The sequence below is a fragment of the Fukomys damarensis genome, unplaced genomic scaffold (assembly GCF_012274545.1).
Source record: "Fukomys damarensis isolate Sample0158 unplaced genomic scaffold, DMR_v1.0_HiC HiC_scaffold_16, whole genome shotgun sequence".
Classification (NCBI taxonomy): domain Eukaryota; kingdom Metazoa; phylum Chordata; class Mammalia; order Rodentia; family Bathyergidae; genus Fukomys; species Fukomys damarensis.
The window spans coordinates 128,703,853-128,719,510 of record NW_022900928.1 but is presented as its reverse complement, the minus strand read 5'-3'; positions in this window follow the sequence as shown (position 1 = coordinate 128,719,510).

The window sequence follows — 15,658 nt, the reverse complement described above, 5'->3', positions numbered from 1 at the left end:
GCCTATAATTTTTTTAAAGTTCCTAGGGTATTTGCTTTGGCAATACATACACCAAAGTTCATAGTGTTTGTGGTAGTGTGGAAAGAGTGGGCTTGTTTACTGAGATAACCATTTAGGGAGTTGTATGCTGAAAACTTTTAAATACTAAAATATAAGTAAGGAAAAAAATAAAATCAAATATAAGTGAGGATCTGCCTGACTCCTGAGGCTTGTCTGGGAGAGGAGAGCTTGTAGTGTTACAAATACATCATTGTAATGTGGAATCCATAGAATAATGGGAGTATAGTCAGGGTACACTGAGGATAGAGAGGTGATTCACTTGAGGAGTAACGAAGGGAAACCATGGAGAAGATGTCTGAACTGGGTTTGGAAGGAGAAGAGTAACATTCGATTGTGTAAATAGGAATAAAGAACATATAAGAAACAGCATATAAAAGAGTGGTGTCATGAGTAGAACAGCCCTTAGGGTGCTTACGGATGACTGACTGTGTTAGAGTGTAAACCTGGGGAAGTGGGGAGCTGAAGAACCGCGAGGGGCACAGGGCCAGATCTTTAAGGTCTGTGGTACATTGGAGTTACCACTTTCAGTGATGGTTTTGTGTTTGATGAAAATAATGTATATTGCCCCCTCCGGCCTCGAGCGCCCCCGGGCGGCCGGGCGGACTCAGGACGCGGAGTCGCGCGAGACGGGGACTTGGGGGCCCCAGAAAACCCTCCATCTGCCCACTGCCTCAGCTACTAATAAAACTTTATTTCTGCGCAAGGCCTGGAGCTGACTCCGTGCAGACAGAATCTTTCCTGCTCGAGAGGAGCACATAGCTTCATTTTGGCATCTCTTGACAGCAGAGCAAGAGAGGATGTTTCAGAGCAAGAGGATTCAGCCTGGATTTAGATCTCAGCGCCACCACTCAGTATCCATGGGCTATTTCACGTTTCTGGCCTGGGTTTTCTCACACATTAAAACAAAATTTAAAATAATACTAGCTGGACATGGTAGTGAACACGTATATCTCAGCATGCTGGGTGGCTAGGGCAGGAGGATTGCAATTGGAGTCCAGCCTGGACAATTTAGTAATTTAGCGGGACCCTCTCTTTATGAAACAGTTAAGGAGGCCGAGCATGGTGGCGCACACCTGTAATCCCAGCACTTGGGAGGCTGAGGCAGGAGGATCGCTGTGAGTTCGAGACCTGCCTGGGCTATATAGTGAGTTCCAAGTCAGTCTCAACTACACAGTACAAACAAACAAGCAACAACAACAACAACAACGACAAACAAGAAGGGCTGAGGATGTAGCTTAGTATGAAGGCCTTGCATTCAATCCCCAGTACAAAAGAAGTTATGATACAGTAGCACCATAGGCTTATGGGGATGAACAAGGTAATGTGTTCTAAAGGGCTTACTGAACCTGGTAATATGTATTTCTTTGTTTTAAACTAATAGTTGAAGATTTCTGAGTTGTCTCATGCAGTGAGCAATGGTGTGGAGACCAGACTGAAGTGTGGGAGGATTTCAGCGAGGGCACTAGTTAGGGACTATGAAATACTGTAGTTGGCTGGAGTGTAGCTCAGTGTTTGCCTTGCATACCTGAGGCTCTGGGTTCCATCTCATCGCTGCAAAAGAGAGAGGAGAGAAATAATCCAGTCAAAAGAAGATAGCTGAGGCCAGGCGAGTAGCAGTGGAAGAGTAAGGATGTGGTGGGTTTCAGGCACATTTAAAAGGTAAAGTTGAGCCAAGGATTTAGCTCAGTGGATCTGCTGCCTGCCTTGCAAGCACAAGGACCTGAGTTCAATCCCTAGCACCAAAAAAAAAAAAAAAAAAAAAAAAAAAAAAAAAGGTAAAGTTGCCAAGATTTGGTTGATTTCTAATTTTTTTTTCCTCAAGAAACTTTAAGACACAATTTGGTGATGTGGGGAGGACTTCAACAGAGACTGATGTGAAAGGAGGAACTCAGGCAGCTATTTTGGGGCATAGTAAGTTTGAGCTACCCCTGAACACCCAGAGAGAAGGAAGTAGGATATGGAAATCCAGAATTAAGGGAGAGGTCATGGCTGGGGTCGTCAGAGTGGGTAAAACAGAAGGACTCAATGCGATCACTTCGGGGCGAGTGTGAATAAAGGGCAAAGCCAAGGACAGGCCCAAGCACCCCGTGTCAAGAGGTGAAGAAATGCAAAGGAACAACAAAGAGTCCTGGGAAGGAGAAGTCCTAGAGAAACATCTGGAGGGAGCCCAGGGACACCTTTCAGGGAAGAGGATGGGCTGCTCTGGATAAAGGCAGCCAGTGAATAGCTCAGTAAGGTTACTAGTGTTGTCCCCTACCCCCCGCCGTCAGTGTCAGCACCGCAGGGGTAACTAGAACTTTGCTAAGAGCTGTTTTAAGGTGTGTGGGAAGCCTGTTTGGAGTGGGCTAAAGAAAGACTAAGACCTAGGAAGAGTTCCAGAAAAAACAGGGCTCTAGAGAAACCGTGAAGCGTGCTCTGTGCTGATGGGGATCATTCACGAGGGAGGGAAGATTTGGTGAAGAGGGGCATTTTCTGGAGTACTAGGTAGTGTTCACTCAGACAACCAGGAAAGGAGGCAGAGAGTGGGCGTAGACACAGGAACCGGATAGATGGATGCCTGCAATACGCGGCCTGCCCTCCTGAGCCTTCTGTCTCTCCGTGAAACAGGGAACAAGGCCATTGCTCAGAGTGCAAGAGGGAGGAGAGAGAAGAAAGAGAGAAGGGTCAGCCAGAGGGTTATTCTGTGATTGTCACAGGCTACATTTTGCTGGAAAGGTACAAGCACAGGAAGGTGGGAAATGGGATGGTGCCACGGTTATTTTTGCTGGATAATGCCACAGAGGGAGAGGGGTGGATGGCGAGGAGAGAGGGGAACAGTGGAGGAGAGCGACCTTGTGGAAGGGGTGGGTTGGTGGGGTGCTGTGGAGTTCCAGGATTGTTGGGATCAGCACCACAGAGGAAGGAGCCCAAGAAAAAGGGGTGCTGGTTGGAGAACCAGGTGACTTGATACTGAGAGTGTGGAAGGAGCAGTTTTCAGAGAGGACGAGACCTCAGCAACCTCTTGGCCTGTAATGTATGCATGCATTTGAAATGCCACCATGGCTTCCAGTGGCCTGGGGTGGATTCTGCATTTCAAGCAGTCTGGAGAGTGTGCTGATTAGCCTTTCTATTGGCATGCTATCAAAATCTTGAGAAATGTAATGAAAACAAAAAGAAAAAAGAAAACGAATCTTACTTTAAAACTTTAAGTACAAGTAAAAGAGCAGCATGTTAAAAGTTCATCCAACTAAGCACAGTCTATCTCCAGTGTATCGGGAGTGTTAGAGAAGCCAGCCAGTCCCTCTCAGGAGGGACGTCCGGGTCTTGGGGACAGGCAGTCTGAGCCCAGGAAAAAACCTTCTGACATTACCTGTCGCTCTGCGGAAGGGTAGAAAACAGGTGCTTGGTCCCTTGGCCTCTAAAAGGAGACTGGAGGGCTGGCAAGTGCTGTGTAATTTTGAAACATTGTTCATTCAGGACTTTTCCCCCTACAGTGGTTTTCTTTATTAGGCCTCTGCTTTAGGTGAGAGTTCTTTTTGATTGGAATCCCCCGAAGAGGCCCTGACTGTATTGACATTCAACAGAAACAGTCAAGACCCAATTTCCAATGGGCTGGAAGGATTCGTGGGAGTGGATAACCCCATATGCAGGGAGCTGGCTCCTTTGCGCCAAGAGTCAGGTAGCGTTCTAGATTATCCTCTTCCCCGGGATAAGCCCATCACAGGTGAGAATTGTGGCTGTAATAATAGAACTTTCTGGAGCAGGGAGTTTTAGCAAATTCTGGAAGCAAACTGGAAGGAGTCTTGTCGCTTAACCACTTGAATTTGCAGTGGCGATCTCTTTCTATACCCTTCTGTAGAGTTCTCTGTAAAACCATTTCTATAAAAAGATTTCTGCCTTCTGGAAAGTTCCTCCATCCCTCCATCTTGAAATCCTCTTGAAGAGTCCCTCTGTTCTTCTGTGCTGTCCCCATGGGCCACGACAGGGTGTCATTGGTATCGTCCCCTCAAGTCAGTACAATCTGGAATGAATCTTCCACCATCCCATTTGCCCTTCCGCTTCCCTTCCAGACTGGGCCCTAGGATGAAAGCACTTCTGGCCTTAATAAGGTCATCTGTGAAAAGACTTTGCAGCCTGGCTCGTGGCTCCCCTTGCCCCCTTCCCGGTGCCTGACTTCCCCTGAGGTAGGAAGGTACCACTCCTCTGAAATACTGGGTCACAGACCCCTTCTATTCTCTGTCCCAGTGACCTTCACTTCTACTCCAGCCCAACAGCCACTTGGCTGGCCCCACCCTGGACACTGCAGTTACCAGCTTGAACTCTGTATCTCCCCTGTGTGCCTGCTTTTCCATCCACGCCCCTGCCCACACCCTCACACTCACCAAACCTGCTCCTAATCTCCTTAGAACTTTGTTTATTCAACAAATGCTTATTGGGAGCAAATAGTTACTGAGCACAGTGGGAACGAGACCTCCACAGATCCACAGTCCTGGTGAGTCTTTAGTCCAGCAAAGATTCTCAGTGAGACCCGAAGCATGGCTAAGACTTAATCAGTTGAAGTTAACTGTTCAAGAGAAAAGTATGCAAGTAGCACCCAAAGCATGATGAATTTGAGGAACTGCTTGGTATATAGAGCTTGGAATTTGAGGGGGATTGGGAACAGATACAGCTGGAGAGATAAGCAAAGGTCTAATCTGGAAGGGTCATATCATCCCTGCTAAGAAGACTGGGTTTCAAAATGCAAGCCATTCTAGGGTGGTTTAGTTAGGTGGGCACAGGCCAGTAGGAAGTGATTTTCATCCTGGCAAGGGGTAATGGTGGCCATAGCTAGGGTGGTGGCAATGGGCTGTGGAAATGTGGATTAGCCAGAAGGAAATCTGGTGACATAGCACTTGGTGACCTGATGAATGCAAGTGGTGAGGGAGCACGAGGACTCTGGGATGAAAGCCAGCCTGCTGACACAGGCCTGGATGGATGGTAGGCCTGTTTTACTTAGATGACCCCATCTTGGAGCAATCAGAAGATGGAAGGAAAACTGGGAGAACATTATGTCCTGCAGGCACGTCTCCAGAGAAAGAGCTCTAGGCGGTCAGTACTATACAAAGCTTGCTTTATACGAAGTCTGAGGAGCGTCTGTTGAATGTGACAACAGGAGGACTTTGGTAACTTTGGAGAGAATGGTATCAGGCGAGTGAAGAAGCGGCCAGCTAGCTGTGAATTTAAGGCGTCAGTGGGACAAGTAGAAGTGCAAATAGTGAGGTGAAGTAGCACTTTCGTGACAGGAAACGGGGAACAAGTGGAGAAGAAGCTCTGGCCAGAGAAGGTCTGGAAGAGGGTCCCTCTTTTTTTTTTTTTAGTAATAGAGAAAGAAGAGAATAGAAGTGAGAGGAGAGGGTGACTGAATGAAATAGAAAGGTTCTCAGGAGCTCAAGTTAGGATGTGTTTTGCTAAGTGAAAAAATAAAATGAACAACCAGTCTGGTAGTTCCAGAATGAGAAAGAAAAGGCATATGGCAAACCAAGTGGATCTAGAAAGCTGCAGAAGGTTCTAGAAAAGAAAATTTTGTTATGGTCAAATCTGGCTGAGTTTTGATATTTATAAGCTTTTAATAAAGAGATTTAATCTTAGATACACCGGTGGAAAACTAGACCTTATTTCTCTCTCTGTAAAAATGAGACATTATTGATCTTCCAATAACGAGGTCCTTCAAAGACGTCCACATCCTGATCCCTAGAACCTGCAGATGTGTCACCTTACGCAGTAAAAAGAACTTTGTAGATGGGGTTAAATGAAGGATGCTGAGGTGGGTGCAGGGGAGATTACTCTGCATCACCTGGTGGGATCAACCAAATCTGAAGTTTGCTTGGAGGAGGAAGGCTGGCGGGCCTGAATGAGGAAGGCTGGTAGGAAAAGGGAAGCAGAGAGGAAGAGATACTACTTCGTGGCTGGCTTTGAGGTGGGAGAAGGGGACAAAAGGAGCTAGAAACTGGGAAAAGCGAGGGAGTGTGTTCTCTCCGGGAGCCTCCAGAAGGAACCAGTCTTGCTGACTCTTAACTTTCTTCAAAGGGGGATAAGTTTGGGCTTCTGTCTGTGCTGTTTGGAGACCTTAAGTGTATGGTGATTGGTTAGAGCAGCAACAGGAAATGGGCACAAGTTTGGGAAAGGTTATTCTTTTCTTTCTGTGTAGGCTGCCCAGAGAACAAAGATCATAGCCGGGCATGGTGGTGCACACCTCTAATCCCGGCTACTGAGGGAGCTAAGGCAAGAGGGCTGCAAGTTCAAGATCAGCCTGGGTAACTTAGCGAGGCCCTGTCTCAAAATAAAAATGTAGCACTAGTGTGGAGAGAATAGTGGTAGAGTGTTTGCTTAGCCAAAAAAACGGTCTTTGAGGTTTGCAGAGGGAAAATCACAAAGGATTTATTTTTTCATAATGCAGAAAAAGAAGTGATAGAAATAATTAGATTTATTTATTTCTTACTATGGGGGGCTTGCATGGAAAGAGTTGTCAGAGCAGGAGAGATACTTCTTATTTTCCTCAGATTAAACTTGTGTGGCAAAATGTCAAACACAGGTATTTCAGGAATTCTATGCTGTATGAAAAAATTCCTAGAGGTTTGTAAATGTCCTCATTGTGCGTGATGTTTCTTAATGCTAGTTTTCCTGATATTAGATAATCACAGCATGGAGCTATCATCATAATTTTGGTTATTTCTTAAAATGGTACCTCAGTCACAGCTTTAATTTGAATGTGGCATCTATTGGGCTGGCAATTTTCAAATGGGGCACTGGCATCAGTTAATTATAGTTTCATTTAATATTCACTTACTTAGGACCTGTTACAGACTTGTAGAATCACTGTACTTGATGTTCTTTATATATCCTTAGTATATTCTAACAACATGTTTTATATATTACGTCAGTATAACTATATATTTTATTGTTATTATTATTATTATTGTTTTGGTTCTTTGAGACAGGGTCTCCCTTTGTAGTTGAGACTGAACCGGTACTCACTATATAGCCCAGGTTGGTCTCCAACTCACAGCTATCCTCCTGCCTCAGCCTCCCGAGTGCTGGGATTACAGGTGTGGCCCTAAATAATAATTCATTACCTAAGAGTTAATAAACTGATGAGAGACAATGGTGGGTTTTGTCAGGCATTTTGTTGATGTTATTTTAATGTTCTGTTTTCTCGATGTGGAAAGCATCCCCTTCTCCTTTTTCTTAAGCAGTCCATAACTAGTAACAAGTTGGTAAACTGTGCTTTGGTGATCAGTGATGAACTATATGCAAATATCCTTTTTCCCCTCTGTGGTGGCTCCAAAATGTGGGAGCTTTCATTGAGTATTCTTATTTCATGGCAGTATAAGTATTTGAATAGGTTCAGTGAGAATATGTCTTCCTTGTTAACAGAATGTAATTGGAAACATTGGTCATGTGCCCAGTAGTCTGCCTGGAATACCATTTGAGAATGACAATCACTTAATCAGAAATGGCCAGACATTTGTAAGGGACTGTGGTTGACTTTATGCTTACAGCTCCCTTGGAAAAACTAGCCTGGTGCCTGGCTTACTGAGCTTCTAGCCTTACTGCTGAAGAAAAGAAGTCAATTCACGGCAAGCCCAGGCAGGAACTTTAGAATATTTTTGGGCCCTCAAGACGAGAAGGATTGGCCCAAATATATAGGTTTTAAAAGTGAAGTTGATGTCCAGTTCTTGTCTTAGCTTCCTAGCCTCAAGAGGCTTTCAAAAATCGAATCCGAGATGCTTTATCAAAGCTACCAGCAAACTTAAGAAAGATTATGATGTGATGAATTACCATTCTTGCTGATTCTGTGGGAATAGTGACCAAATGTAAAACACCCACCTTATTTTGCAATCAAGAAAAATCTCTGTTTCAGATGATCTTTGTCGAAAGAAGAATGACTAAAAAGAGAAGCTTTCATGTTTCTATGTATAGCACATCCTTCCTGCTTATCAGACACCAGCCCTGTTCATTGCCTTTGAGTTTTCCTGTACCACTTTGCACATTGCACTAGCTAATGACTGTGTCAACTCTGCCTTGTCTGATGAGATTTAATTGTCTTCCTTCTCCCACTCTTTGTGGAAAAACCAGTTTGGGGACCGATCTTTAAATTAGACAGCATCCTAGTGCCTTGCCCAAATTGTCGGTCCACACCAGATTTCCAATCCTGCCAGTTTTCTTCAGTATCTCACTACAGGCCCCCAGACTAACTTTTCACATTTTTCTCCCTCTGTTCTGAATTGGCATCACCAAAATGAAAACCCGAGGGCCCAGATCCCTGGCAAAACTCTAGGTTGCCTTGTGAGTGGCTTTGTCTTCCAGAATCTGAGGAGCTTCTTTGAGCTGAAGCCTTATGACTTGGTATAAACCTTGAAGATCTTGTCACCTCAGCAGGCCATGGACAGGTAGGAACTATCCAAGGCCAAGCCACTGACTGCTGGACTGCCCTAGTATGAGAGGAAGCCATGACTATGGAAAAATGGCCAAGAGCGTCAACATCTCAGCTTCAAGAAACTCAAGGAGCAGTGCTGGGCATTTTTCTCCCTTGGAACTCTTGAAATCCTCTGCACTGCCATTTCACACAGTTCAACTGCTGGCTGTTTAACTTAATAGAACTTTTATTTCACTTTTCTCTGTTAGGCATCCTTCCTTTAAGATGCCTGATTGCCAGTTTCCCCAAACAACTCACCTTTCAACAGATGGTTCAGCTGCTTTCATAGGAACAACACAAGCAGGAATCATGGAACGACTGTTCCTTGGGCCCTACTTCTGCCCACTCAGGAGGTTAGGCTGCTTGGAGTTGTCTGGTTATGGGTGGCGTCTGCTGGGACTGTCAGTGCTGAGCTTTCTCAGAGCCCCGTGCAACCTCCACACTACTTCAGAAATGGTGAACCAGCTGACCACCGAAGACCATGTTGCTCTCACAATTTCTGACAGAAGAACCATTCCTGTCCTTCCTATGGCTCCTACAGACTCAACGATGACTCCTTTCCATTACTTTTTTCTCTAAAACCCCTGGCTCCCTTCCTTTCCTTTGAGATGCTCCTCATTAAGGAATGTTCTTTTCGTGGCACCAGGCTGAAACAATCACCTCCTTAATTATCAGGTGAATTTTGTCTGTCACGGAACCAGCGAGAACCTCCTTTGATGGAGCCAGCACATCACCCAGTCTGACCAGCTGGAATGACAGCCATCTGTGCCCTGAGGTTCTTTTTGGTCCTTTAACCCTGTCAACAGCCACCCTTTCAACATCTCAGCAACTGAGCAAATTAGAGAAGCAAGGGGTGGCCCTGTGGATCCCAGGTGGCTGTGCAGTTGTACAAGGGAGCTCTCTCATCCTTTCTGGAGTCCCAGATACTTCTGAGGCAAGACGTGGTACAATACCTCCAGTTTTGCCTTTATTGGAAGGAGAAAGTAATATTCAGGCAGCGGAGGTTTAGCCTGAACAGGCTTTGCGCGGCAGGCCAGAGCAAAGCTGGACAGGAGCGGGTACTGCTTAGGTCTGGGAAGCTGGCTTAGTGACCAGTATAAAGGCCAAGGATGGGCCTGTGGGAAGTTTTAAAATCTAGAAGGTGGGGAAGCCCCAAAGAGGTACCATCCAGAAGATAAGACTGGCAGAACAATAAAAGTTCAGGACCAGCCTGAACTATACAGTGAGACCCTGTTTAGAAAAAAAAAAAAAAAAAAAAAAAAAAAAAAAAAAAAAAAAAAAAAAAAAAAAAAAAAAAAAAAAAAAAAAAAGATAAAGAAGAAAAACTGGCCAGAGGCATGGTAGGGGAGTGGGCAATGCTGATTTTATGCCATGTTGTGGGTGGGTGGTAATTAGTACTGTGGGTAACAATGGTGGGCCAGTAGCGCTCCATGGGCATCGTTAGGCCTTTGACTATACCTCCAGAATTAGATGAAGACTGAGGCTGCTGGGTACTCAGTGGAGATAGAACCCAACATTGATAAGCAGGGGTATGATGGCTGGAAGTGGGGCTCTGCTGCAGGAGACGGGGTACACTATTTTATTGATGTCATCCAGAGTGGCAGCATTTCAAGGACCTAAGACCATTCTGAAATTCAGTTTTTCAGGAGCTTCTGGTATCAGAAATGGGTAAAGGACCCCTCAGGATCTTCGTGAGTCTCAACATGACCGGCCAAGGACCTGAAATCTGGGTCCTTCTGGATTGACACCATGACAGGATGCACACCCACATTCTGATTTTCCCCATGGAACATTCTAGAGCAGTCATGGAGCTAGCTTCCTTTGATTCCTGCACTCTGGGAGTCTTTACAGAGTGGCTGCAGGACCTTGTCCTGGGGTTGCTGAATGGAGAACATTGGCTTTTAGCTGGTGGAAGACTATGCTGGGACATTCTGATCAAGCTTAGCTAGGACTTTGTTCAGAATGAAGGATCTTCTTCAAGTTAGGGTGGCCACGGATGATTCCTGTTTTTTGGGCACATAGGGCAATTTTAGCCAAGTTGGTATATAGAACTTTATTGTTTGAAAACTTCAATTACTAAAAGGCAAGAGTTCACTCCAGGTGTTTCCACTGGTTTCTTAGAGTTGTCTCAAGCTCTGGCAGTCAGAGCTCAAGGCCCTTGGATGCAAGTTTCATTGAGTTCATCTCTCTACATCTCAAGACCCATTTTCATGTGTTTGTGTGCTGGGGGTTGGTTGGCTTTGAATGAACCTGGAGTCTTTGGGATATAGACAAAAGAGCAAAAGTCTCCGGCAACATGGTGGCCCCGTACACGTGGGTGGAGTCTTCCAAGTCAGGCAGATGTCACAAGGCAGATGTAGGGTGAGCTTGGGTGAGGGCGGAAGATGGCAGGTTTTCACGGGAGCTTTAGTTTATTTGGGGGCCTGGAGGATATTTCCTTTGTTTTGAGGAGACCCACTGACAGGGGATTCTGATGTTACATGGTCTTGACACTCGACTGCAGACGCCTAGTCAAGTCAGCTTCAAGTGCTTTGAATACATATTTGAGGGAGGGGGTGCCCCCTCTCACACGTGGTAAAGAGAGGCCCAGGAAGTAACTGTGAGTGAAGACGCTAGTCAAGCACAGCTTTACCGCTGTCTCGGGAGACCCCAAAGGACCTGTGAGTGGGTGGTTGAGACCTCTGAGTGTCACCATGTTTGTGTCCAAGTGTGTCTGGAAGGCCTCTTTCTTGGCCCACAGGCACACACCTAAACCATTTTGCTCTCAGAAAGTCCAGCTTTACGAATGGACTGGCTTCTCTGAGTTGACCACAGGAGTTGAAAATATTCAAAAGTGAATAGTTATCTTTCTGTGATGTCCCTGATTAGGGCCACCAAGACATTAGGTAAACCCTGGTGAAGAAAAGGTAAGGACAAAACTATTTACACTGGAGTTGTGTGAATGTGCAACATAGTTAGATCTTAGTTTCCCTTTCAAATGGACTTCTCTTATCTCAGTGGCCCCTGCTCTGACTCTAGGCAGTTCTGTATTAGATGAAGTGCCTCATTTTCTTTACAAAGACATCGCTTCCTGGTAAGTGCGACTAAGGACTGGCTAATTCTCCCTAGAAAATTTCTTCTACGTTGTCTTGGATGGGAGACCTGAACTTCAAAAGATAGATAGGACTTTTAAGCTATGCTTCTGATGTAATCTGAATGGAGGGCACCTAGCTAGGATAGTGCTGGTTGTAACCAGTTCCCCATCCCAGAATCTAAGTGAGAATGGGACCAAGGGCTGCCAGTTAAACAGGGCCAGAGCAGGGAGGTGCCCAGCAGGGACTAGAGGCAGCAATCACGGAGCTCTGTGGGGTTGCTCAGAGCAGGAACTCATCTGTGCTGTCTCTCCAGGTATGGCTCAGAGTTCAGAAGGCTCGCAGGTATCCTGTAATCTGTTGTGACAAAGATCATAATTACCTGAAATTCCACATGTAGCCAGCCAGATCCTTTCTGCCCTGTGATTCAAGGCAAAGTGTTGTAATTCCTGGTGAATGACATTCTTGAGGGCTAGGGGCCTGGGTAGAAGCATGCATTAAGCAGGGAATATGCTACTGTTCCCTTGGATGGTTTGCCCACTTGGCGACAGCGTGTGTGGTTGGGGTTGTTTGGTGGAAGGTACCTGAGCGCGCGTGAGAACAAGCCTGTGTATCAATGTGAAGGGTGCGCAGCAAGGGGTGGCCCACTGCCCTTATAGAAGAAGCCTGCCAATCCCATGCAGGCAGAGCCTGAGGAGCTAGTTTTGAAAGCAAGAGGTAGAGCTCTGCAAACCTGCACCTTTCACCACATCATTTCTTTCTGAAAGAGAGAGAAGTGAGTTGAGTCTTCCAGGGGGAACAGGCTACAGTACAGGCCTCTGACCTCTCCCTGAAAGGTGACCGGTGTCCTCTGCCAGCTTTCTAGGAGAAGAAGAACTCTGGAGGTAGCAGGCTCACACACTCAAGCTGGGGCTGGAACCCAGCCTCCTCATGATTCAGCTGCAGTGGAAAGAGCCTGGGGAAGATGCCAGCCACTGTGGTTTAGGCCCACTATTTCCAGAAAAGATTGTTCAGAGCCTCCTGGAGGGGTGCAGGAGGAGGGCTCTTTCTAGTCCACGCATGGTCTGGGTGACAGCAGACTCCTGCAGGTAAAAGATGAAGCCAGTGGCCTTGGCAGTGGTCTTCCACTTGTCAGCAGGGCCCCGAGAGGGAGCTACAACATCTCAGGCTATTTTAGAACCAGCGCAGAAGATATTTGACTGTCACCGTGTCTGAGGAACAGTTCATAAGGTACATAAAGTACTCTGGAGATGGCCCAGGTGGAATCCATCGAACTGAAAGTTGATTTGGTCCGAGCTGAGACTCCACACGAACAGTCAGTCACAATGTCAGCTTGACTTCCACAAACCCAGGGGCACCAGCTGTACCCATTCCATATCCACTGCATATTCTGCCACCACCCCCAGGATCATTGCAATGAATTTCCAGTCACTTCTAGAACCAGCCCAGGGACAGGAACTAAGGATCCAACAAAGAAGTTAGAGGCAAAAGAGGTAAAAATTATGTTTACAACACGGAAAGCACCAACAGTGTAATGTCTTCATTACATGTGCTCGCAGTCAGTCACTGGTGCTCATGGGCCCAGGCCTGTTTTATGGTGATTACCCCACAAACCACCCCATCCATCCCACAAGGGTAGGTTATGAATAGATGAGTTACCTCAAGAACCATAAAATCCCAACAAATTCACCAAGAATCATTGCATGCCTGTGGTTAAAATTGCCAAGCAAATTAACCCTAACAGCAAGGAATGTTTCTAATTAACGTTACATTCAAACAACTCAATTTCTAACTCAGCATTTCAAATTAAGTTTCATCACCAACTGCTTTAACAAAAATCATCTCTAAAGACAACTTAATTGAGTTAAAGGACAGATTAGATCATAGGAAATATTTAAAAATATGTGGCTATTTGCCAAGCTATCTTATGACAAACAGATTGCTCAGCATTTTTGTATGAAGTGTATTTTCTGAATATAAATCTGACATATGCTTTCGTACAGTTTTTAGTAGAATTGGCCACACACAATCACATGTTGAATTATGTAAAAAATCCCAGCATTTTCAAATTTTATTTATCCTACCTTAAAGGTAACATAACAACTGGCAACTGTAACCCTAAAGTAATTCATTGATAATTCCTTTCCCTTGAAATAATGAACGTCCGGAGTCAAACTTGCACGGTTTCTGTGTAAGTGCATTTATCTTGATATTTTATTCCCTTCCTGATTTTTATAGTTTGGCCTCTTGTAGAATTGCTCCAGATTAACACAGATCAGACCTCAATTTTACTTTAAATATTACCCCATTTCATTAAATAATGTAATGAAATGCTTCTATGGGAAGCCTTTTGAAAAACCAAATTGAACTTTCAAATAATAACCTCAAGTACCTACGTCAAGATATTTATGAACCAACACAATTTTAACCAAACTGATGGGTTCAAATTGAAAAAATGACTTGTGGTGGTGACTGGGGGGAATAGACAAAGTGGAGAGGCTGGATTCTAAGCCCTGAGAGAAATTCAGCATGCTTTCAACAATAGTATTCCTTTTTCTTTTAAAAACCAGCAGGGAGTTTTGCACAGAACAATAGCCTCTATCTTGCCAATTAAAGAGAAAAGAAAATGTTTTACATTTATGACTTCCAACTGTACACTGACTGGAGGTCATGGTTTGTCGGTCCTTTCGCGTCTCTGGTGATTTGAGGTTAAGGACAATTTCTTCTGGATGCTCTTCTGTGCTTCTGGCTGAGTCATCTGTGAGGCTGTATCAGTTCATTTGAGTGCATTTGCACTTTTCCCCAGGCTTGGGACCGGCATTTTGGACATTTCAGTCACCACTGTGAAGTTCCGACAAGGTGAACTTTTCTTTACTTTTATTTTTCCTTATGTTTTTCTCACTGTCTGTCTGTTTCTCTGACTCTAGGGCCCCCTCTAAGCCTTTATTCCAGCCCTACCTGCCAAGTCAGCATACTCTGCCCAGTTCTCACAAGGTCTGGAATAGCAGTTGTACCACGATCTTGGGGTCAAAACCGAACAACTTGCAATGATTTTGAAGGTTGTTTTTTCTATCTTGAAGTAATAGGGTATAACAGCAGTTTGGTTTCTGGAGTAGCTATGTACATGGGTCTGGGGGTATATGTTTTACCTATATTATTTCTGGTCCCAAAACAAATGGGCTACCATACTGCATGGACTTACCATCATTTTATGTCACATCAAGGAAGAAGCCCTACCAACAATCCTGCAGCCTTCCACTGATGGCTAAGTGCATCCCAATTTCAGCCATGTTAAAATATGGAGGAAGAAAGTGCATCTCAGAGTGGATGATAGAGGAACTGAAGCCCAGAGAAGCTGGGTAATGCGGCCAGGACCGCAGCATCTTGAGATTCAGGTTTGACTTGTCCTGTTACTCCACCTTGCTGAAAGTTTGGAAGATTTTTTTTCCTGAGGGACTTCATCTTCCCTGCCACCAGAGCCCAAACAACAACCCCTTTGAGAATGCTTCCCCTCTAGGTGTAGCCTCATTACCGGGATGGTGTTTTCTGCTGTTGCTGCATTATTTGGGGCAGAGTGGGGTCAGAGGGGAAGAGGTGCCTGCGATGCTTTCCCTTTTGGCTCTTTGCTCCTCTACATCTGGTCCTGAGGCTGTGCAGGGACAGACACAGTGCTGGCAGGGCACGTAGAGAGGTGGTAGCATCTGGAGAAATCTGCCTCCTCTCCTCAAATCTCTGGTTCTTCCCTGTTTCCTGCATGTGATCATCTAGTGATTTCATCGGTACTTTCAGAACACTTGAGCCATGTAGAGAGCCCATGGGACCCATGGCCCAACACACCTGTTCCTGTCCTCATGGGGTGCACAGCCCCCTGAAGAGACAGGTGTCCTCCAGGAAGCACATAAATAGGTATAAAATGACAAGAGTGACAGAGGCTCTCTGGAAACACCAGGGCAGAGGCAGGTGGAGCTCCCCTCTGTGCTCTCCCCCACACATCCGGCCCCACTCTTCAGCTTAGGTTGAGGCCATGTGATACACTCCAGCCAATGACCTTGGGTGGCTGTGATGTGTGTCACCTCCAGGGAGAGACTTGAAG